Source organism: Heptranchias perlo, chromosome 20 (assembly GCF_035084215.1).
Source record: "Heptranchias perlo isolate sHepPer1 chromosome 20, sHepPer1.hap1, whole genome shotgun sequence".
NCBI classification, from domain to species: domain Eukaryota; kingdom Metazoa; phylum Chordata; class Chondrichthyes; order Hexanchiformes; family Hexanchidae; genus Heptranchias; species Heptranchias perlo.
Genome location: NC_090344.1, coordinates 24,822,750 through 24,848,164, shown reverse-complemented (window position 1 = coordinate 24,848,164; position 25,415 = coordinate 24,822,750). Strand labels below are relative to the sequence as shown.

The 25,415-nt window shown below is 47.1% G+C and overlaps 4 non-coding genes across 4 annotated transcripts; 3 read left to right on the top strand and 1 right to left on the bottom strand.

The window, feature by feature from the left end:
- Nucleotides 1-644: 644 nt before the first annotated feature.
- Nucleotides 645-736, bottom strand: trnar-ucu (transfer RNA arginine (anticodon UCU)). The gene is given in 2 exon segments: nt 645-680; nt 700-736. It is a non-coding gene; the product is annotated as a tRNA-Arg (tRNA).
- A 9,381-nt stretch (nt 737-10,117) lies between these two features.
- On the top strand, nt 10,118-10,190 carry trnaf-gaa (transfer RNA phenylalanine (anticodon GAA)). Its single transcript has one exon. It is a non-coding gene; the product is annotated as a tRNA-Phe (tRNA).
- Nucleotides 10,191-12,092: 1,902 nt separating this feature from the next.
- trnan-guu (transfer RNA asparagine (anticodon GUU)) lies at nt 12,093-12,166 on the top strand. The gene has a single exon. It is a non-coding gene; the product is annotated as a tRNA-Asn (tRNA).
- A 3,408-nt stretch (nt 12,167-15,574) lies between these two features.
- trnan-guu (transfer RNA asparagine (anticodon GUU)) lies at nt 15,575-15,648 on the top strand. The gene has a single exon. It is a non-coding gene; the product is annotated as a tRNA-Asn (tRNA).
- Nucleotides 15,649-25,415: the final 9,767 nt, after the last annotated feature.

The following is a 25,415-nucleotide window of genomic DNA, read 5'->3' as shown; positions in this document are numbered from 1 at the left end:
AGATTTATCCCATTTAGCACGATGGTAGTGCCACACAACACGTTGGATGGTCTCCTCAGTTCGAATGCGGGACTTGGTCTCCACAAGGACTGTGCGGTGGTCACTCCTACCAATACTGTCATGGACAGGTAGATTGGTGAGGACGAGGTCAAGTAAGTTGTTGACAGGAGGGCGGTTGCGGTTTTGGAGACGCAAACTATGATTTTGATGCATCTATAAATCGTGGGATTTAACTAGAGCTTCAAACCAGCACCCTTGACCGCTCAGCCAGGATGCTTTCCATCCTGCACTGCAGGAGTAGTTTTACAGGAATAGAATTACAGCAAACAATAATTCTACCCCTCAAGCACCAATGCTCGCAGGATGCATGTGTCCAGTTAGAAACCTGTCTGAAGGAACATGCAGTCTGACAGAGCCGGAAGTCCAGCAGATTGACTTTCGGTCTGAGCAGAGGATGAGTCTCCTCCTTGAGAGTGTTTCGCCAATCCAGCTCAGAGTGGATTTAGAATTATAAATTCGGGTGTGACTGGAGCCACTGGTGTGAGATGAAGTGTCGGGGGCAGTTTCCCGTCCTTGACGGACATTAATGATCCTGTTGCGGTTTTGCTGCAAAATTTCACTTCCCAGCTCCCGAATCTGAAATTCAACTCTGGTGGGACTTGAACCCACAACCTTTGAATATCTCCTCCAATTATTAGGTAGAAGTCCAACACGCTATCCATTGCGCCACAGAGTCAGTTATGCAATGGGTGGGAGAGCGGGGATCCTGTGCTGTGGTTGAGGCGGTAAGACTGCTCCTGCTTCCGCCTCTCACATTCCGAGAGCCGCGGTGGCAGTCTGCACCGATCGCCCTCCAATGGATCCGGCTCCAATCGCTTGTTGTGGGCCTGGTCCAAGAACAGTCGCGTCTGACTCCAAATCAGAAGGCTGCGTATTTTGAACCAGGTTGAAATCACAGCATTTTCACTGTGGCTCAGGTTCCTGCCGAATAATTTTAGATCGGGACAGTGTTTTAGGCATGGTCTGTTCAGTGTTTGTGCAACAATATCAAAATTAAATTTGAGACAGTAATGAGCTTTTTTTCTGTTACTTTCTTTTTACACCCTCACCAGTTTTATGTCGAAACAGTTCACAATGTTTAAAGGATGTGGTGTACAGTGTTTGTGGAATCAGTGTAATTAAATTTGATACTTTCATTTGTTCCTTCTCTAACCCAGACTCTTATCATTAGATTTGTACCTTCACCCTGTTTAAAATAGGTTACTCAGTGATATAAATAAATCAGTAACAGCCCCGAAGCCTCAGCGGGTACATTTGTTCCAATGCTTTGTGATGGTCGTGATTTCCATGCAAATATTCAATCAGCAAATCGCAAAGGGTGCTTTGGGTTTGACAAACTAATTTAAGTACTTGACTGATTCCTGGAGATTATCCAATGGGGATTTCCTTACCCGTACAGATATAGAAATAAATACCTTCCATCATTTCACAAATGACAGTTGTGTATATAAATATATATTCAACATGGAAAATCAGCTCTTCATATTTTTAAACAGATTTCCTCATTTTATTTTATTAATCCACTTACGTTTCAATGTAGAACACATATTCAGAGCATCTCTCTAAACTTGAAGAATGGTAAAACAATTGCAGATTTTACAAACACATAACACGCTATCGTATAAGTAAGATTAAGGCCGACTTTGCGAAATGTTTATTCTAATTGTCTTTATGATGTTACGAAAAATATTTCTCGATGTACGCCCCCAACTTAACGGAGAAACTAAGATGAAAACTGAAAGTATTTTTCAAAAACGATTTGATCGGTTCCCCTTCTCCTTTCTTTAATTGTTACCTTTTGCTAATTGTTCATCTTGATCCGTTTGCTTCATTTTTTCTCAGTCATTTATGGTGAATTTTCGATCTGTAACGTTCTTAAATATTTGATTTGTTTGCCCTCTCCATCTTGACTTGTGATTTGTTGATCTCCATGTAAAAGTCTGAAGAAGAAATGTGTTTATATTTAGTCGTGACTCTGAAGTGTGAGACCGAGAGGTGATGCCGGATGTGTGACCGAGAGACCAACTGCTGGAGGCAGAACTGTCCCTAACCTAAAATACCCCCTGTGGCATTGCTCATGGTAGGTCGGGTGACAATGTTTTATATTGACTGAACTGCTATGTACACAACACACAACGGATTTACTGCTGCTTTAACTCCACAAAGTATAATCACCAATAATGACCAAAGTCTCAGATCAGTGAGAATTGAATTGTTGTTGGTGAGGGGAGTTTGTACATTGGAAGGAGTTTATACATTTAAAAGCTCCAGGTCAACCTGCAAACCTCCCTCGCCTGTTGGTTACGTCACCATGAAATGTCCACCTTTCTTTGCGCTTCTGGACTTCTGAAGTGTGATTGAACCTTACCAAAAGTTTCCTATAATTAGTGAGGAAGGGAGGTATCAGTGTAAATGTGAAATATAAACGTGGATGTTTCACTGGGTACCATGGGAACCAGATACACTGATCATTCCAGTTATTTGTCCAGCAGGAAACAGAAATCCTTCTCTTCAACTGTACTCGCCCGAAGGAAAAGGAAACAAACAAAACTCTCAGTTCTTTGTTTTAGCTTCTTCTGCTGGTTTACGTTCGCTCACCGAGAAAGTGACAGAGAGAGACTGAGAGATTGGATTGGCTTTTTCTCTTTGTAATCTATTGCACTTTGTAATTATTGTAAGAGTCGGTTCCATCCCAACTATCCAGTGCCTGACATTCTCATTGATACTAAGCTGTGCTCCAAATGAGTTTCTACTAATTGCACATTGTGGAGAAAAGCTGAACGCCGAAAACTGCTAATAAACCAGCTTCACTTCACAACCTTTAATGGAGATTGGTTGCTGGTTGCTGGTAAAAAGTTTGTAAAATAAGCCCTCCAGAACAGTATCCTCAAACCGTGTTTTCGACACATTCGCAGGTCAAACATCTTACATTAAATGTAACAAATATTCAAATACGTCACAAGTTTTAATATTATCACATAATGATACGAGGAAGGAGGCGTTGGTGGATCTGGTTTTGCTGAATGAGGTGGGTCAAGTGGAGCAAGTGTCCCTGGGGGAATATTTAGGGAACGGTGATCATAGTAACATAAGATTTAGATTAGTTATGCAAAAGGAGAAGGAGCTATTTTGAGTAAAATACTTGATAGGAGGAGGGCCAATTCAAGTGGGTTGAGAACGTATCTGGCCCGTGTAAATTGGAATCAAGGATTGGCAGGCTAAAATGTAATCGAACAATGGGTGGCCTTTAAAGAGGAGATGTTTCGGGTGCACTCTAAGTAGATTCCCAGTAGGGGGAAGGCAGTGCAACTAAAGCCAGAGCCCGCTGGATGAGGAAAGAGATAGAGTGTAATAAGGAGCAGATAAAGGGGGTTTATGACATATGTCAGTTTGACAATACAAGTGAGAACCAGGCTGAATATAGGAAGTACCGTGAAAAAGTAAATAAGGGTGGGAAAGAGAGAATGTAAACATCGATTGGCTGTTAACAGAAGAGGTAATCCAGAAGTCTTCTGTAGGCATATAAATAGAGAAATGGGAATAAGAGGAGGGGTGGGGCCGATTCGGAACCAAAAAGGAGATCTACGCATTGAGGCAGAGGGCATGACTGAGGAAAGTAAATGAGTACTTTGGATCTGTCTCTACCAAGGAAGAAAATGCTGCCAAAGTCACAGTAAAAAGGGAAGGAGTTGAGATACTGGATGGGGTGAAAATCAATACAGAGGAGGTACTTGAAAGGCTGGCAATGCTTAAAGTTGATACGTCACCCGGTCCAGATGGGATGCTTTCAAGGTTGCTGAGGGAAGTAAGGGTGGAAATTTCAGAGGTGCTGGTCATAATCTTCCAATCCGCCGTGGAAGCGGGGGTGATGCCAGAGGATTGTATATTTACCAATGCTACATCCTTGTTCTAACAGGGTGTAAGGATAAACCCGGCACCTACAGACCAGTCAATTTAAACTCGGAGGTGCGGATGCATTTAGAAACGATTATCTGGGCCAAAATGAATAGTCACTTGGGCAAGTGTGGATTAATAAAGGAAAGCCGGCATGGATTTGTTAAAGGCAAATCGTGTGTAACTAAGTTGAGTGAGGTAACGGAGAGGGTTGATGAGGGCAGTGCAATTGAAAAAGTGCCACACAACAAGAAGAACAACTTGCATTTATATAGCGCCTTTAACGTAGTAAAACTTATCAAGGCAACTCACAGGAGCGTAATTAAACAAAATTTTACACTGAGCCACATAAGGAGGTATTAAGACAGGTGAATAAAATCTTGGTCAAAGAGGGAGGTTTTAAGGAGAATCTTAAATCAGGAGCGAGAGGTAGCGAGGCGGAGAGATTCAGGGCAGGAATTCCAGAGCTTAGGGCAGAGGCAGCTGAAGGTCCGGCCGCCAATGGTGGAGCGATTAAAATCGGGGATGCACAAGAAGCAAGAATTGGAGGAGCACAGAGATCTCGGAGGGTTTTAGTGCTGGAGGAGGTTACAGAGATAGGGAGGGGCGAGGCCATGGAGGGATTTGAAAACAAGGATGAGATTTTAAAAATCGAGGCGTTCTGCGACCGGAAGCCAATTTGTTCAGCAAGAATTGGAGGAGCGCCGAGGTCTCGGAGGACTGTAGTGTTGTAGGAGGTTACAGAGATAGGGAAGGGCGAGGCCATGGAGGGATTTCAAAACAAGGATGAGAATTGTAGGGCGGTAGGAGGTGACAGAGATAGGGAGGGGCGAAGCCGTGGAGGGATTTGAAAACAAGGATGAGAATTTTAAAATCGAGGCGTTCCCGGACTGGAAGTCAATGCCGCTCAGTGATCACAGGGGAGATGGGAGAACAGGGTTAGGTTACGGGCAGCAGAGTATTGGATGAGCTCAGGTTTATTGAGGGGGGAAGATGGGAGTCCAACCAGGAGACCATTGGAATAGTCCAGTCTTGAGGTAATATAATAAGCTTGTCAGCAAAATTGAAGCTATTGGAATAAATAGAGGCAGTGGCAGCATGGATGCGAATTGGCTAAATGACAGGAAACAGAGTGTCGTGTTGAACGGTTGTTTCTTGAAGGTATACAGTCGTGTTCCCCAGTGGTCGGTACGAGGTCCGCTGCTTTTTTGATATATGTTGATGACTTGGAATTGGGTGTACAGGACACAATTTCAAAAATTGCAGATAACTCAAAAGTTAGAAGTGTAGTAAACAGTGATGAGGATAGTAATAGACTTCAAGAGGACATAGACAGGCTGGTGGAATGGGTGGACACGTGGCAAATGAAATTTAATGCAAAGAAGTGCGAACTGATATATTTTGGAAGGAAGAACGAGGAGAGGCAAAATAAACTAAATTGTACAATTCTAAAGGGGTTGCAGGAACAGCGACCTGGTGGTATATGTGCACAAATCTTTCAAGGTGGCAGGACAGATTGAGAAAGCGGTTAAAAAGGAGACTGGATCCTGGGCTTTATAAATAGAGGCGGAGAGCACAAAAGCAAGGAAGTTATGTTAAACCTTTATAAAACACTGGTTCGGCCACAACTGGAGCATTGTGTCCCAATCTGAGCACCGCAGTTTCGGAAGGATGTGAAGGTCTTATAGAGGGTGCAGAACAGCTGCAGAAAAGAGGGTGCAGAAATGGTTCCAGGGATGAGGGACTTCAGTTCCGCGAATAGACTGGAGAAGCTGGGGTTGTTCTCCTTCGAACAGAGAAGCTTGAGAGGAGATTTGATGGAAGTGTTCAAAATCATGACGGCTTCAGATAAAGTAAATACGGAGAAAGTGTTCCCATTTGCGGAAGGCCCTAGAACCAGGGGACACAGATTTAAGATGATTGGCAAAAGAACCAAAGGCGACATGAGAAAAAAAAATAAGCAACGAGAAGTTCTGATCTGGAATGCGCTGCCTGAAAGGATGGTGAAAACAGATTCAATCGTGGCTTTCAAGAGGGAATTGGATAAATAGTGTAAGGGAAAACATTGCAGGGCTACGGGGAAAGAGCGAGGGAATGGGACGAATTGGAATACTCTTACAAAGAGCCGGTGCAGACTCGACGGGCCGAATGACCTCCTTCAATGCTCCAACGATTCAATGATTTGTCAAGCTCAAAGTGCTTGCTAATTCAATGAGAGGTCCGTCTGCACAAAGAACAAGCACTTCCGCATTGCAGTTCTGCAGTCCTTTCCTTGTTGGCTCCGGAATTAATACAAATACCGCCCTGTGTTATTTTGTTGTTTAATTCACAAATAAGGTAAATATCAGAGAGAATAAAAAGGCTCCACTGGGAATCGAACCGCTGAACTCTTGTTACGAAAAAGGCAATTTGCCCAGCTTCGCCAAGGAGACAAATTAAGCTGCAAAAGTCCCAGCTCCTCTGACTGACGCCGAGCATCGACCTGTCACTGTCTATTAGTGTTTGAGACAGTTTGTTTTTTTCCATTTCTCTTGTCTCTCTCGCTGTATTTACCGATACTCTGTATCTCCCGCTGTGTTTACCGATACTCTGTATCTCCCGCTGTGTTTACCGATACTCTGTATCTCCCGTTGTGTTTACCGATACTCCGTATCGATCGCTGTATTTACCGATACTCTGTATCTCTCGCTGTGTTTACCAATACTCTGTATCTCCCGCTGTGTTTACCGATACTCTGTCTCTCTCGCTGTGTTTACCGATACTCTGTCTCTCTCGCTGTGTTTACCGATACTCTGTCTCTCTCGCTGTGTTTACCGATACTCTGTATCTCTCGTTGTGTTTACTGATACTCTGTATCTCTCGCTGTGTTTACCGATACTCTGTATCTCTCGCTCTGTTTAGGGATACTCTGTATCTATCGCTGTGTTCACCGATACTCTGTATCTCTCGCTGTGTTTATCTCTCTGTGTCAATCCGTCAGCTGATTCTGAATGAACAATGAAATAAACAAGGGGTTTTAGACAATTCTCCCTCTGACAGTGAGGAACCAATGAGCGAAACTTTATAATAAGATATTGTTTATTGTGATGCAGCGAAGAAAACATTGCATTTTGGATGTTTTAGGTTCAGTTATGTGCAAAAAGAAATTGTGACCACAACGTGTTTGCAACAAGCCGCCTTTTCAGTTGATGTCAGGCTCGCTAACATTGCAGCACGAGGTACAAGCACCGCACTGATGACCTTCATGTGTACACGGGCCTTTCAGACACTTCGTGTGACACGAGAACTTTCCAATCCCCGCCAGCTCCTGGACACCGACACATCCGTCGAAACAGCATTCACCGACAGGGCCGATATCGCGCCCCCTTTGCCGGACTTCTGCAAATTTAACGTTGAAAATACAAAGTAGGACGGACAGTATCTGGAAAACAGTTAAACTTTCAGTGTTCAAACTTCAGTGAGAACCATAAATAGGACATTGGGTAGATATTAAGTGGGTGTGCAGTAGGAGTGCGCTGTTGTTTTATTAAGTGTGGGAGTGCACATATGAGTGCGATGTTTATATATGAACTGTGGGTGTGTATATATGAGTGCGATATTTATATATGAACTGTGGGTGTCTATATATGAGTGTGATGTTTATATATGAACTGTGGGTGTGTATATATGAGTGCGGTGTTTATATATGAACTGTGGGTGTGTATATATGAAAGTGATGTTTATATATGAACTGTGGGTGTGTATATATGAGTGCGGTGTTTATATATGAATTGTGGGTGTGTATATATGAGTGTGATGTTTATATATGAACTGTGGGTGTGTATATATGAGTGTGATGTTTGTATATGAACTGTGGGTGTGTATATATGAGTGCGGTGTTTATATATGAACTGTGGGTGTGTATATATGAGTGTGATGTTTATATATGATCTGTGAGTGTGTATATATGAGTGTGATGTTTATATATGAACTGTGAGTGTGTATATATGAGTGTGATGTTTATATATGAACTGTGGGTGTGTATATATGAGTGTGATGTTTATATATGAACTGTGAGTGTGTATATATGAGTGTGATGTTTATATATGAACTGTGAGTGTGTATATATGAGTGTGATGTTTATATATGAACTGTGAGTGTGTATATATGAGTGTGATGTTTATATATGAACTGTGGGTGTGTATATATGAGTGTGATGTTTATATATGAACTGTGAGTGTGTATATATGAGTGTGATGTTTATATATGAACTGTGAGTGTGTATATATGAGTGTGATGTTTATATATGAACTGTGAGTGTGTATATATGAGTGCGATGTTTATATATGAACTGTGAGTGTGTATTTATGAGTGTGATGTTTATATATGAACTGTGGGTGTGTATATATGAGTGCGATGTTTATATATGAACTGTGGGTGTGTATATATGAAAGTGATGTTTATATATGAACTGTGGGTGTGTATATATGACTGTGATGTTTATATATGAACTGTGGGTGTGTATATATGAGTGCGATGTTTATATATGAACTGTGGGTGTGTATATATGTGTGCGGTGTTTATATATGAACTGTGGGTGTGTATATATGAGTGTGATGTTTATATATGAACTGTGAGTGTGTATATATGAGTGTGATGTTTATATATGAACTGTGAGTGTGTATATATGAGTGTGATGTTTATATATGAACTGTGGGTGTGTATATATGAGTGTGATGTTTATATATGAACTGTGGGTGTGTATATATGAGTGCGATGTTTATATATGAACTGTGGGTGTGTATATATGAGTGCGATGTTTATATATGAACTGTGGATGTGTATATATGAGTTTCTTGTTTATTATGAGTGCGGTGTTTATATATGAACAGTGGGAATGTATATATGAGTGTAAAGTTTATATTTGAACTGTGGGTGTGCATATATGAGTGCGATGTTTATATATGAACTGTGGGTGTGTATATATGAGTGTGATGTTTATATATGAACTGTGGGTGTGTATATGTGAGTGTGATGTTTATATATGAACTGTGGGTGTGTATATATGAGTGCGATGTTTATATATCAACTGTGGGTGTGTATATGTGAGTGTGATGTTTATATATGAACTGTGGGTGTGTATACATGAGTGTGATGTTGATATATGAACTGTGGGTGTGTATATATGAGTGCGATGTTTATATATGAACTGTGGGTGTGTATATGTGAGTGTGATGTTTATATATGAACTGTGGGTGTTTATATATGAGTGCGATGTTTATATATCAACTGTGGGTGTGTATATATGAGTGTGATGTTTATATATGAACTGTGGGTGTGTATATATGAGTGTGATGTTTATATATGAACTGTGGGTGTGTATATATGAGTGTGATGTTTATATCTGAACTGTGGGTGTGTATATATGAGTGTGATGTTTATATATGAACTGTGGGTGTGTATATATGTGTGTGATGTTTACATATGAACTGTGGGTGTGTATATATGAGTGCGGTGTTTATATATGAACTGTGGGTGTGTATATATGAGTGTTATGTTTATATATGAACTGTGGGTGTGTATATATGAGTGCGATGTTTATATATGAACTGTGGGTGTGTATATATGAGTGCTTTGTTTATTATGAGTGCGGTGTTTATATATGAACTGTGGGTGTGTATGTTTGAGTGCGGTGTTTTTATAAGAACTGTGGGTGTATATATATGTGTTTCTTGTTTATTATGAGTGCGGTGTTTATATATGAACAGTGGGAATGTATATATGAGTGTAACGTTTATATTTGAACTGTTGGTGTGCATGTATGAGTGCGATGTTTATATATGAACTGTGGGTGTCTATACATGAGTGTGATGTTTATATATGAACTGTGGGTGTGTATATATGAGTGCTTTGTTTATTATGAGTGCGGTGTTTATATATGAACTGTGGGTGTGTATGTTTGAGTGCGGTGTTTTTATATGAACTGTGGGTGTGTATATATGAGTGTGATGTTTATATATGAACTGTGGGTGTGTATATATGAGTGCGATGTTTATATACGAAATGTGGGTATGTATATATGAATGCCATGTTTTTATTTGAATTGCGGAATGAACAGGAGGGGCCATTCCTCCTGGGGTTATTTTTTTCAAGACAATGACTTAAAGTAGCACATGAACATGGGGCCGAAATAGCTCAGTTGGTAGAGCGTTAGACTGAAGATGTAAAGGTTTTTGGTTCAATCCCGAATTTCGGCAGTTTTTGGTTATTGAGTTTCTTCTTCTTCTATTCTCGCATTTAATTACAGTGAAATTTGATACCCGCCACTGAAGGATTGGGGACGGAATGGAGAGGCATCAAGGATGGGCAATATTTGTATCGTCTGTCGTTGAATTTTAATTCTCTGTTATCTGCTGCCTTTTTCTCTTGTTTTTTTCTCTCTCAGTCCCAGGTGACTATTTGATTTGATGCATTTGTCCGAAACTGATTACTTTTCCACATCTCGGGGCGGTCAGACCCCCTCTGTCTGTCTGTTGCTGCTGATGATAATTAATGGGAACAGGCCGGGAGTTGAACGTTTATCTGCAAACCGGAGAAAAACAAATACAAAGAAAGACGTGTTTCTCCGGACCCAGGAGTAAAGTTACAATGGGTGTTATTCAAAAAGCTGGCCCCGTGAATTTGTCTGTGGATATTTTTGCAAAGCTTCGATTTTAAAAGTTGCAAAAACCCGAAATAAATTAAGGTAAATTACAAGAATCGAATCCGTGATCATGACATTACTGTATTCTCGATGCAAATGAGTTAATCGGCCCTACTAACGGCACATTCGGCTGTTTCATTATTTTTTGTACCTGTCCGCTGGTCGGTAACGATTTCTATACACGGACCCCAAAATCTCTCTGCTCCTCCACAGTTCCTAGTTTCTCAGCATTTAGAAAATATTCTGATTTATTTTTCTTAGACTTAAAGTGGGTGACCTCGCTCTCCCACACATTGAACTCGGTTTGCCGCAGTTTTGCCCACTCACTGAATCTATCAGTTCACACTTTTCAATTTGCTGCTTCCATCTACATAACTGATTGTTCCACCAGAAGGCTGCGTGTTCAAATCACGGGGTAACCGTTGCTTTTAGAGCTAATAGGATTCTGGATCGTTCCGGAATGAATGTTTCATCTGCTTTTTCTAAATTGACGGTACGTTGATCTAAAGTCTGCTTCCCTGGTTCTGAAATTTGAGCAAATCGTTTCATTCTGCCCTCGACTTTTGATCTTGAACAGCGGATGAAACTTTTTCGAAGAGGGAAAAGAAGTCCCCAAATCGCTCCACATGAATCTCAAACGCTTTGAGAAGAAGTTCAGTGCAAACAATCAGGAATTTAAAGGCACCTCAATGACCTGCACTTTCTTTGAATGAGTTTTGTTCGCCATTTCATTCGACCGTGCAATCGCTCTCGGCTTTCATCTCACTGAAGTAAAGAGTGTGACCGCCTTGTATCTGTCAGTGTGTAAGTGACGAGTTTGGAGTCGGTATGGGTCGCTTTCAATTTTGAAATTTCACCAAGCACCAGAAAAAAGAAACTGAGGAAGTGATGAATTGAAGTGAATATCGCTCTGTGCCGATCTGGACAATGCGCAGTGCAGCCGCACGGGAGTTCCAAATCCACCCTCTCACCACTCGACAATCACAACTTTACTCTGACGTAGTGTCACCGCGCTGAAATCAAGTCTTTCTCGGCCACTTTTTTTCCTAACATCATAGTTACTGGTTTAAGAGTGAAAACTGCCGTCCGCTTCACTGTAAGTGCAAAAGACAACTTTGTAGATACCGTGTAGTGTCACAGACCTGCTCGTTGGACCTGCTCATTTCATCTCATCTCATTTTCTGCAAACCGAAACATTACTGGAATCGAGAATGGTGAATCGCAGCTCGAAACATCAATCCTCTCCACTACTGGGTGACCGAGTCTTCCAACATACAGGCATTTAGGGGAAAGGGGAGTTTGATGTTCAGAAATAAGACAGCACCGACTTTCACTCGTGCAAGCTGCACACCCTTCATTTTGAAAAGTAAACTGATGGGAAGACAGCTGTTCTATTGATCGCTGCAAGCTGAAACGTTAATTTGGTGAATTAGTTGTTCGGGCAACCAAACGTCGTGTCTCTGTGGCGCAATTGGTTAGCGCATTCGGCCGTTAACTGAAAGGTCGGTGGTTCGAGCCCACCCGGGGACGATAGAGTGTTTTTTACCTTAACATTCCTTGTTTTGTATTTCCAGGTTTCGAATGTGTGTTCTGTTTGCACGAAAATGTACCATCAACATTGTCAGCTGAGCGCGGCTGATCTTCCCCCATTTAATCTGTGGTCGGATAAGAGGCATCTGAACAAAATCCAAAAAACCGAGAATGGCTTGAAGGTGATCGGAATACTTCTTGCAGACAAGGTTCAAAAGGAAGGCTCACGAGTGAAGTGAAATGTTATTCACGTTCCGACAGGTTTCAGTTGATTTTTGAGAGATCCTTAAAGGATCAATCTCCGGTTCAGGCGGCCTTTTTTTCTCTCTCTGTTGGCCGAATCCAAACTGAATTTGGAGCTGGACTAATCAGGCAAGAAATCAGGAATCACTCTAGCCAACAAAATACGGCGGAAAGCTGGAACTCTCTCATCCCAAAGGATGTGGATTGTGGCTCAATTCAAATTTCAAGTCTGATATTGATAGATCTTTTTTCGGTTCGGGTACCAAGGGATATGAGTTACAGATCACCTCATGACCTAATTGAATGGTGCAGCAGGTTCGAGGGGCTGAATGGTCTTCTCTTGTCCCGATGTTCCTGTACTGCTCAGCGCGGGGCTGGACGATTGGTAAAAGTAATCAGACTGACTCCAGAAAGAAAAGCGAGTGTTTAGACGGAGATACCCTGAGATTGTGGAACGAACTGAACCCCTGCAGGAAAGCCAACAGCTGTCTCTCTACAATAATAGGATGGGAAGAATTTTGCCACTTGGCCCGGCTTGCTCAGTCGGTAGAGCATGAGATTCTTAACTTTAGGATCATGCGTTCGAGCCCCACGTTTGACGATTTGTGTTCTATTATTCACACTGGTTGATTAAAGTTTCAAAGTGTAACCTCTTTTCTCCAGTAAAGTGAAGAGACACAAGACTGAGCTGTGTGAAAGGGAACCGTGAGCGTTGCCAAATATCCAGTCCCTCCCGATTCTACCTTCTCATTCCCTCCAGATGGGACACGGCAGATTATAGGTATAACCGGCTTCATTTTTTGCTTTTATTAAAAATGTTGAAGGTTAGAAAATGTAATATTTAGAAGATGACAACTCTGGATCCATTCGCCTCACTGATACCTCCTGAGCCCCCCCCCCACCCCCCACTTACCCTTTATGATTCTCCCTGAGTTCCTTATCTTCTCTGATACGCTCTGTCTCTTACCTTCTCCGATCCCCTCAGAGAGTCCATGATTCACTTTGAACTTTGTCAGCGTTCTTCACCTTCTCTGATACCCACTGAGTGCCCCTTACACAGATACGCCCTTAGCCCCCTTACACTCTCTTATACTCGACAGTCCTCCCCCTCTCTCAGATCTTAACCTACTCTCCGATGCCCTCTGACTGTCCCGTCCCCTCTCTGAGATCCCCTTGCACACTCTGATACCCTCTGACCGTCCCTTCCCCTCTCTGAGATCTCCTTGCACTCTCTGACATCCTCTGACAGTCCCTTCCCCTCTCTGAGATCCCCTTGCACTCTGGTGCCCTCTCGGAGTCCCATCCCCTCTCTGAGATCCCCTTTCACTCTCTGAGACCCTCTAACAGTCCCTTCCCCTCTCTGAGATCCCCTTACACCCTCTGATGCCCTCCTACAGTACTGTCCCCTCTCTGAGATCCCTTTACACTCTTAAATACCCTCTGACAGTCCTTTCCCCTCTCTGAGATCCCCATGCACTCTCTGATAGCCTCTGATAGTCCCTTCCCCTCTCTGAGATCCCCTTGCACTCTCTGATGCCATCTGATCGTCCCTTCCCCTCTCTGAGATCCCCTTGCACTCTCTGATGCCCTCTCACAGTCCCTTCCCCTCTCTGAGATCCCCTTGCAATCTGTGATACCCTTTGATAGTCCCTTCCCATCTCTGAGATCCCCTTGCACTCTCTGATGCCCTCTCACAGTCCAATCCCCTGTCTGAGTTCCCCTTGAACTCTCTGATACGCTCTGACAGTCCCTTCCAATCTCCGAGATCCCCTTGGACTCTCTGATCACCTCTCACAGTCCTTTCCCCTCTCTGAGATCCCCTTACACTCTCTGATGCCCTCTCACAGTCCCTTCCCCTCTCTGAGATCCCCTTGCACTCTCTGATAATCTCTGATAGTCCCTTCCCCTCTCTGAGATCCCCTTGCACTCTCTGATGCCCTCTCACAGACCCTTCCCCTCTCTGAGATCCCCTTACACTCTCTGATATCCTCTGATATTCCCTTCCCCTCTCTGAGATCCCCTTACACTCTCTGATGCCCTCTCACAGACCCTTCCCCTCTCTGAGATCCCCTTGCACTCTCTGATATCCTCTGACAGTCCCTTACCCTATCTGAGATCCCCTTGGCCCAATGGATCTCCACTAAGAAGCCATTAGCTCTCTGATACCTCCTCAGAACCCATTACACTCCCTGATACACAAGTGAGATGTAAAATCACAGTTGGATCTACCGGTCTGTCTTAAGGATGAGATCCAGAGTTTGTTCGTTCGCTGCTACTTCCGGCTCTCGCACTCTGAGAACTCGATTGGCGGTCGGTACCGATCTCCCTCCTATAAACTGGGTGTGGATGTATGAGTGTGCTGCTGATTTATAAACTGTGTGAGTTTACATATGAGAGCGATGTTTATATATGAACTGTGGGTGTATATATATGAAATCGGTCTCGGCTTTCATCTCACTGAAGTAAAGAGTGTGGCCGCCTTGTATCTGTCAGCGTGCAAGTGATGAGTTTGGAGTCGGTATGGGTCGTTTTCAATTTTGAAATTTCACCAAGCACCAGAAAAAAGAAACTGAGAATTAAACTGTCCGTGTAAGTGATGAATTGAAGTGAATATCGCTCCAAGCAGATCTGGACAATGCGCAGTGCAGCCGCACAGGAGTTCCAAATCCACCCTCTCACCACTTGACAATCACAACTTTACTCTGACGCAGTGTCACCGCGCTGAAATCAAGTCTTTCTCGGCCACATTTTTTCCTAACATCATAGTTACTGGTTTAAGAGTGAAAACTGCCGTCCGCTTCACTGTAAGTGCAAGAGACAACTCTGTCGACATCGTGTAGTGTCACAGACCTGCTCGTCGGACCTGCTCATTTCATCTCATCTCATTTTCTGCAAACCGAAACATTACTGGAATAGAGAATGGTGAATCACAGCTCAAAACATCAACCCTCTCTACTACTGGGTGACCGAGACTTCCAACATACAGGCATTTAGGGACAAGGGGAGTTTGATGTTCAGAAATAAGACAGCACCGATTTTCACTCGTGCAAGCTGCACACCCTTTATTTTGGAAAAGTATACTGATAGTAAGACAGCTGTTACATTGGTCGCAGCAAGCTGAAACGTTAGCTCGGTGAATTAGTGGTTCAGGTACCAAAACGTCATGTCTCTGTGGCGTAATTGGTTAGCGCATTCGGCTGTTAATTGAAAGGTTGGTGATTCGAGCCCACCCAGGGACGAAAGGGTACCTTTTACCTTAACATTCGTTGTTTCGCATTTCCAGGTTTCGAATGTGTGTTGTGTTTGCATGAAAATATACCGGAAACATTGGCAGCTGAGCGCGGTTGATATTCCACCATTTAATCTGCGGTCCGACAACAGGCATCTGAACAATATCCAAAAAACAGAGATTGGCTTGAAGATGATTGGAATACTTCTTCACAGACAAGGGCTCACGATTAAAGTGAAATCTTAGTCACCTTCCGACAGGTTTCAGTTTATTTGTGATAAATCGTTGAAGGATCCTACAGCACTGCCTCAGTTAACAAAAGCAGTTCGAAGCCGCATTTTTGACGCAGCAACAAACCCATCAGTTTTTCGTTGTTCCCCAGCTCCCCGAGTGAGTGAGGCCGTGACTGCAGCAACATCGTCCGGCTCCGCTCCCTCCAATCACCCGCTGCCGGCGGAAAGCAGCGAATGAAGCCTCAGACAGCGCATTACTGTCCATCCATGGGAAACAATTTCCCACTGAAACAGATTGGATTTGTGCTGAGCTTTGAGTCTGTCGCGTGTCCGTGACGAGGTTCAGGTTGATATCATCGATTCGTTTTTTTATATCCCAGAAGCGCACCAGGAGAAAACAGGAACTGAGAATCAAATTGTCCCTGTCGGTGATGAATTCAAGGGAATATCGCTCCAAGCAGATCTGTGAAAGTCGCAGTGCAACCGCACAGAAGTTCCTCATTCTCGCTCTCGCCACTCGGCAATCATTAACTGACCTTTACTCTGGCCCAGTGTCACCTCGCTCAAGCCGTCTCTTTCGCGTATAATTGTTTACGAGTGCAAAGCGTCCTCCGCTTCTCTCAAGCTGCAATCGACATTTTCTTCTAGATGCCATGTCACGGGCCAAATAAAGGATGTGCACAGTTGCTGCTGAGAACAAATTAAAATGTAGCAGAAGATCATCAAATTTTCACCATTGAAAGTCCTGGGTGGAGGTTTAGATGATGCGAATGTGGGAAGAGTTTTATTGCAAATTTAACAGACCCTCACGTGAATTGCCGGGATGTCCAGAGCACCGAAAAAGCTCAGTCAGACTGAAGATCTAAAGGGTTCAATCCCGGGTTTCAGCAGCCTTTTCTCTCCCTCTCTGTTGTCTTGATACCTCCTCCGTACCCTTTACATTCTCTGATACGCTCGGAGTGCCCCTTACCCACTGACACGCCCTGACTCTCCCTGACAACCTCTGACAATCAATTTCCCCCTCTGATAAATTCTGAGAGTGCCGTAAACTCTTTGATACCTCGTAGCCTCATACCCCTTTATAACCCCTGAGAAGCCCTTTGATTCCCTTATAGCCTTTGGGATCCCGTTACGCCACCGGATCGACACGAAGAAACACTTGGACTCCCTGATTCATTCTCAGGCGCCATTAACCTCTCTGATACCCAAGTGCGATGTAATTCCACATGTGGATCTACCAGTCTGTGTTAAGGATCAGATCCACAGTTTGTTCGCTCCCATTCCTCCGAAGTGCTTCATTCATCGAGAGGGAAATCTCATCCACTTTTATCTGATTTTCAAAGCAAAATAAAACATTGCATGTGCAGAAAACAGAAATAGCTCAGGTGGGGGAGCGTTAGAATTAAAATCCAGCGATCCTTTGTTCAATCGCCGCTTAAGGCGGCTTTATTTTCCTCTCTCTCTGTTGGCGGAATCCATAATGAGGGGGCTTAATCTTGAAATTGGAGATAGACCAATCAGGCAAGAAATCAGGAATCACTTTAGCAAACCAAATTCGGCCGAAAGCTGGAACTCTCTCATCCCAAAAGATGTGGATTGTGGTTCAATTCAAATTTACAAGACTGATATTGATGAATCTTTTTTCGGTTCGGGTACCAAGGGATATGTGTCCAACGCGGGTATTTTTTTTATTCGTTCAAGGGATGTGGGCGTCGCTGGCGAGTCCAGCATTTATTGCCCATCCCCAATTGCCCTTGACAATGTGCTGGTGAGCCATCTACTTGAACCGCTGCAGTCCGTGTGGAGAAGGTTCTCCAATCGTACTGTTAGGAAGGGAGTTCCAGGATTTTGACCCAGCGACGATGAAGAAACGGCGATATATTTCCAAGTCGGGATGCTGCGTGAATTGGAGGGGAACGTGCAGGTGGTGTTGTTCCCATGTGCCTGCTGCCCTTGTCCTTCTAGGTGGTAGAGGTCGCCGGTTTGGGAAGTGCTGTCGAAGAAGCCTTGGCGAGTTGCTGTAGTGCATCCTGTGGATGGTACACACTGCAGCCACAGTTCGCCGGTGGTTAATGGAGTTTATGTTTAGGGTGGTGGATGGTGTGCCAATCATGCGGGCTGCTTTGTCCTGGATGGTGTCAAGCTTCTTGAATGTTGTTGGAGCTGCACTCATCCAGGCAAGTGGAGAGTATTCCATCACACTCCTGACTTATGCCTTGTAGATGGTGGAAATGCTTTGGGGAGTGAGGAGGTGAGTCACTCGCCGCAGAATATCCAGCCTCTGACCTGCTCTTGTAGCCACAGTATTTATGTGGCTGGTCCAGTTAAGTTTCTGGTCAATGGTGACCCCCAGGATGTTGAAGGTGTGGCATTCGGTGATGGTAATGCCGTTGAATGCCAAGGGAAGGTGGTTCGACTCTCTCTTGTTGGAGATGGTCATTGCCTGGCTCTTGTCTGACCTGAATGTTACTTGCCACTTATCAGTCCAAGCCTGAATGTTGTCCAGGTCATGCTGCATGCGAGCTCGGACTGCTTCATTACCTGAGGGGTTGCAAATGGAACTGAACACTGTGAAATCATCAGCGAATATCCCCATTTCTGACGTTATGATGGAGGGAACGTCATTGATGAAGCAGCTGAAGATGGTTCGGCCTAGGACACTGCCTTGAGGAACTCCTGCAGCAATGTCCTGGGGCTGAGATGACTGGCCTCCAACAACCACTACCATCTTCCTTTGTGCTAGCCATGACTCTTGCCACTGGAGAAATTTGCCCCTGATTCCCATTGACTTCAATTTTACGAGGGCTCCTTGGTGCCACACTCGGTCAAATGCTGCCTTGATGTCAAGGGTAGTCACTCTCACCTCTCCTCTGGAATTCAGCTCTTCTGTCCATGTTTGGACCAAGGCTGTAATGAGGTCTGGAGCCGAGTGGTCCTGGCTGAACCCAAACTGAGCATCGGTGAGCAGGTTATTGGTGAGTAAGTGCACTGTCGTCGACACTTTCCATCATTTTGCTGATGATTGAGAGTGGACTGACGGAGCGGTAATTGGCCGGATTGGATTTGTCCTGTTTTCAATGGACTGGATATACCTGGACAATTTACCATATTGTCGGGTAAATGCCAGTGTTGTAGCTGCACTGGAACAGGTTGGCTAGAGGTGCAGCTAGTTCTGGAGCACACACTTCAGCACCACAGCCGGGATGTTGTCTGGGCCCATAGCCTTTGTTGTTTCCAGTGCACTCCAGCCGTTTCTTGATTTCACGTGGAGTGAATCGAGTTGGCTGAAAACTGGCTTCTGTGATGTTGGGGATATCAGGAGGAGGCCGAGATGGATCATCCACACGGCACTTCTGGCTGAGAATGGTTGCAAACGCTTCAGCCTTGTCTTCTGCACTCACGTGCTGGGCTCAGCCATCGTTGAGGATGGGGATGTTTGCAGAGCCTCCTCCTCCCGTTAGTTGTTTAATTGTCCACCATCATTCACGTCTGGGCGTGGCAGGACTGCAGAGCTTTGATCTGATCCGTTGGTTGTAGAATCGCTTAGTTCTGTCTTTTGCATGTTGCTTCCGCTATTTCGCATGGATGTCGTCCTGAGTTGTTGCTTCAGCAGTTTGGCACCTCCTTTTCAGGTACGCCTGGTGCTGCTCCTGGTATGCTCTTCTACACTCCTCATTGTTACAGTGAGGGATATGCCGGTCCATGAGATGACAGACTGTGATGCTGCTGATGGCCCACAGCACCTCATGGAGACCCAGTTTTGAGCTGCTAAATCTGTTCACACAACACGTTGGATGGTGTCCTCAGTGCGAAGACGGGACTTCGTCTCCACCAGGACTGTGCAGTGGTCACTCCTACTAATACTGTCATGTAAAGATGCATTTCCGACAGGTAGATTTGTGAGGACGAGGTCAAGTAAATATTTCCCCTCATGTTGGTTCGCTCACCATCTGCTGCAGGCCCAGTCTGGCAGCTATGATCCTTCAGGACTCGGCCAGTAGTGATGCTACCGAGCCACTCTTGTTGATGGACATGGAAGTCCCCCACCCAGAGTACCTTCTGTGGCCCTTGCTACCCTCAGTGCTTCCTCTAAGTGGTGCTCAACATGGAGGAGGACTGATTCATCAGCTGAGGGAGGGCGGTTGGTGGTAATCAGCAGGAGGTTTCCTTGCTCATGTTTGACCTGATGCCATGAGATTTGCATTTGGTCCAGAGTCAATGTTGAGGACTCCAAGGGCCATTCCCTCCTGACTGTACATCACTGTACCACCACCTCTGGTTGGTCTGTCCTGCCGGTGGGACAGGACATACCCAGGGATTTTGATGGATGAGTCACGGACCTCGGCTGAAAGGTATGATTCTGTGAGTATGGCTATGTCAGGCTGTTGCTGACTAGTCTGTGGGACAGCTCTCCCAATTTTGGCACAAGTCCCCAGATGTTAGTGAGAAGTACTTTGCAGGGTCAACTGTGTTTGTTCTGCCTTTGTCATGTCCAGTGCCTGGAGGTCGGTCTGGTTTTCTTCTTTGTATTACTTTTTTTTAAAACGAGATTTGATAACTGAATGGCTTGCTCGGCCATTTCGGAGGGCAATTACGAATCAACCACATTGCTGTGCGTCTGGATTCACATCATCGGCCAGACGAGGTAAGGACGGCATGTTTCCTTTTCTAAAGGACATTAGTGACCCAGATGGCTTCTTATTTATGACAATCCGATCGTTTCATGACCACCAATACTGATACCAGCATTTTCATTCCAGATTTTATTTAATTAAATTTAAATTCCCCAGCTTCCGTGGCGGGATTTGAACTTATGACGCGCAAATTATTCGTCCAGGCCCAGTTAAATTACTAGTCCAGTAACATAACTGCTATGCTACCGTAACGTATCTGGACAATAACATTTTGATTTGACTCTGTTTATTAATTAGTATTAAAAAACCCGCATTCGCACGGGTCACACGGAGATGGGGCCCAGTTTTAATAAACTATTAAAGGTGACGATGGGTCAAAAGAATAAAGGTGACTAAAAAAGCAAAAAAGAAAGAAATAAGGTGATTTGGTTCCAGTTTCGTTTAATTTTGTGATGAAGAAATAAAGGTGTCAAGGGGGAAAAAAGCAACAATTTCAATGTAACCAAACAAAAAGTCCTGGAGCTGTCGTAAGACCCAGTCTCACTTTTATTCTTCCATTAAAAACAGGCCCATCTCCGTGTGAACCGTGCAAATGCGGGTTGATGTTCCTGAGCCCGTGGGCCTCGGACTGTGCCTCAGGCTGATTGGGACATTTTTTTTTTTTTAATTAGGCCCCCCTTTTATAAGAAGGGGGGGTGTGGGGTGTGCTTAACAACTAAAAACCAAACAAACCAAAACCAAGAGTTCAAATCAAAATTTTATTATCCTCGTTCAGGATGCACTCCAGCCCCTGCGGTGCCCACCGGTCGCGGAAAGCCTCAAGCGTACCGGCAGACACCGCGTGCTCCATCTCCAGGGCCACCCGGGCGCGGAGCAACCCGCGAAAGAGAGGCAGACAGTCCGAGCGACCGCCCCCACGGACCGCGAGCATCCTGGACCTGTGGATAGCCACCTTGGACAGGCCCAGGAGCAGGCCCAGGAGGACGTCCACCGACCTGCCCGCCCCCCTCCTCACCGGGCGGCCAAAGATCAGGAGCGTGGGACTGAAGTGCAGCCAGAACTTGAGGAGCAGCCCCTCCAAATAATGGAACAGGGGCTGCAGTCTCGCACACCCAGTGTACAAATGAAAAACGGACTCCTCCAGGCCGCAGAAAATGCAAGCGGCCTGGGTGTCCATAAAATGGCGTAAACGCCTGTTGCACGGGACTGCTCCGTGCAACACCCTCCACCCCAGATCCCCAAAGTAACACGGGAGGACCCCCGTATAGAGAGCCTCCCACTGGGGACCCCCGTCTCCGCCGGACGGCAGGATGGCACGCCAGGGCGTGTCCGGGCGAGAGACGAGGGCGAGGAAGTGGATGGTGTGCAGGAGCAGCCCGTACAGGAAATCCCTCCGTGCGGTGTGAAACGGCACGGAGGGAATTTCCGAGAGACGGCTCAAGTTGTGAGGCGCGGCCCTCCGAGGGAGGTTCCGGGGTTTGGCGCCGAGGAGGAATTCCGTCCGAACGGGGGTCAGGTCGGACGGGATGGCTCCGCACGCCTGAGCCGCCTCCACACCCCGAGTGGAGTCAGGGCCGAGCGCCGATTTCAACGCCTGGATGGCGGCGGCCGCGTCCCCGGTACGCCACGAGGACATGCGAGCGGCGAGCGCCCACGGCTCGAGCCAACCCGACCCTCCGCCATCCAGGACGTCCCTGACTCTGGTCACCCGACCGACCACAACCCTCCGCTCCGTCAGCCACGAGCGGCCGAAGCCGACATCGCGGAGGAACGGATTCCCGAGCAGCGGCTCCTGCAGGACGGCCGCTACCCCCGACGGGCGAGAGCTCCGGCTGGAGGCGACCATGGTCGAGACCCTGAGCAGATCCTGGTACAAGACAGGCAGCTCCTGCAAAGACGTGCGGCCGCCCAACAGCGAGACGAACAGGAGCTGCGTGTCGTAGTTCATGCCGTGCAGCTGGCGGAATAAATACGTCGCCAGCGCACGCCATCTAAGAGAACGCTCAACGTACAGGTATCGCTGCAGCGTCCAAAGGCGGAAAGTTGCCACCTGGGTGCGGACGCACACCAGCCCCTGACTGCCCTCCCCAAGCGGGAGACTCAGGACCGCGGCAGCGACCCAGTGCATCCCTTTGACCCAGAAGAAGTCGACAAACTTCCTCTGAATCTTGGCGACAAAATCAGGGTGGGGGGTCAAAGGAACCAACCGGTACCACAACATGGCGGCCACCAGCTGGTTTATGACCAGCACTCGACCCCTGTAGGATAACACTCGGAGCAGTCCTGTCCAGCGCGCCAGGCGAGCGGTGACTTTGGCCTCCAGCTCTACCCAGTTCGCCGGCCAGGCTTCCTCGGCAGGGCCGAGGTAGACTCCCAGGTACCGGAGGTGCGTGGTACTCCAGGCGAAAGCCCTGAGCTCCTCCGGCAGGGAGTCCACCCGCCACTGACCCACCAGGAGTGCGGAACATTTCTCCCAGTTGATCCTTGCGGAGGACGCGGCAGAGTAGACCTCTTGGCACTCGCGCATCCTCCGCAAGTCAAGGGGATCGGTGACCACGAGGAGCACGTCGTCGGCGTAAGTCGAAAGGACGACCTCCACGCCCGGCTCGCGCAGAGCCAGTCCCGACAGCCTCTTTCGCAAGAGGCGCAGGAAAGGCTCTACGCAGACGGTATATAATTGGCCGGACATGGGGCACCCCTGACGCACTCCTCTCACGAAGCGAAGGGGCGCCGTCAAGGATCCGTTAACCTTAATCAGACACTCCGCGGCGGCGTACAGAAGTCGGATCCGGGCGACGAAAAGCGACCCGAACCCGAAAGCGCGCAGAGTCCCGAATAAGTACTCGTGATCCACCCTGTCGAACGCCTTCTCCTGATCCAAGGAAAGGAAGGCGACCGACAGACCAGCCCTCTGGGAATGGTGGATCAGGTCCCGGACCAGGTGGATGTTATCGTGGATCGTCCGGCCCGGGACCGTGTAGGACTGGTCGGGGTGGATCATGTGGTGCAGCACGGTGCCGAGGCGAGCAGACATCGCCCTGGCGAAGACCTTATAATCCGTGCTGAGGAGGGAGACCGGGCGCCAGTTTTTAAGGTTGCGGAGATCCCCCTTCTTAGGCAGCAGGACCATGACCGCCCTGCGCCACGAAAGGGGCATCTCCCTGGTCGCCAGACATTCCCCCAGGAACCGCACGTAGTCGCCCCCCAGGACGTCCCAGAAGGCCCTGAGGAACTCCACGGTCAGCCCATCCAGCCCCGGGGATTTGCCCCTAGAGAGCTGGTGGAGGGCGCCGGTCAGCTCCGCCAAACTGAGCGGAGCGTCCAGACGCTCGGCGTCCTCCGGGCCAACCTTCGGCAGGTCCTCCCACAAAACTCTGCGCGCCTCCTCGCTGGACGGATCCGGAGAGAACAGAGCCTCGTAGTAGGATCGAGCCCGGGCCCTGGCTCCCTCCGGGTCCGAGACGAGGGACCCGTCGTCGGCCAGCAGCGTAAGGAGCTGCTTACGAGCCCCCCGCCACTTTTCCAGCGAGTAGAAGAAGGGAGAGCCGCGGTCCAGGTCCCGCAGGAGCTGGAGCCGCGACCTCACGTACGCTCCTCGGGACCCGACAAGGTGCAGGTCCCTCAGAGCGTCCTTCTTCTCTTCGTACACCTGCCGCAGGGCCGGATCCTCGGCGGCCTGACCGAGACGGGACTCCAGGCCAAGCACCTCCTTCTCCACCCGCTTGACCTCGGTCTCCCGCCTCTTAGTCGACCCCCTCGCGTACTCTTGACAGAAGAGGCGGACGTGAGCCTTGCCCACGTCCCACCATAGCCTCAAGGAGGAGAAGCCTCCCCGCTTCCCTCTCCAGTCGCTCCAGAACAGACGGAACGAGTCCCGGAACCGCGCGTCCTCCAGCAGCCGGTTATTAAAGTGCCAGTACGCGGACCCCGACCGGGCGCGGAGCAGAACGAGCTCCATCCACACCAGGTGGTGGTCCGAGCACGGCACCGGCCGGATGGAGGCCGACGGGACGCAGGAGGCGTACGCCCGCGAAACGTACAGGCGGTCGATTCTGGTGCTCCCTCCTACAGCCCTCACAAAGGTGAACTGGCTGGATTCGGGATGGAGATTCCGCCAGACGTCCACCAAGTCGAAGGACCCGACCAGGTCCCTCAACTTCTCCGTCGCCGTTCGGGCACGCGCGGGACCGGAGCGGTCCCTCGCCTCGAGGGTACGGTTAAAATCCCCCCCGAGGATAATGCACTCGCCGGCGTCGACGGAGTTTAGGTAAGTGGACACTTCCTCAAAGAAGATCACTTGCTCGGCTCCGGACCAGGGGGCGTACACGTTCACCAGGTGAAGCGGCACGTCCCCGTGGCGAAGCGTTACGTGGAGCAAGCGGCCCGGCACCGGCTCCTTGACCCCCAAGATCTCCGGCTGAAAAGTCGGGGCCAACAAGATGGCCACCCCGCTCATTCTCGGTTTCTTTTGGCTGACGCTTGGTGAAATTTTACAAATTGTAAGCGATCAGTGTCCAAGCTAACCACGTCACCGACATGCTCGCAGATATAAAGCGGCCACACTCTGCTTCAGCTGGATGAAAGCCGAGAGCGATTTCACGGTCGAATATAATGGCTAACAAAACTTATTCAAAGAAAGTGCAGGTCGTTGAGGTGCCTTTAAATTCCTGATTGTTTGCATTGAACTTCTTCCCATTGCGTTTGAGAGCCACGTGGGGCGATTTGGGGACTTCATTTCCTTTTATGCGAAAGTTTCAAATGCAGTTCAAGGTCAAAAGTCCTGGGACCACTGTTGTTCACAATTTACCGGTGCTGGGACCACTGTTGTTCGCAATTTATCGGTGCTGGGGCCACTGTTGTTCGCAAATTATCGGTGCTGGGACCATTGTTTTTCACAATTTATCGGTGCT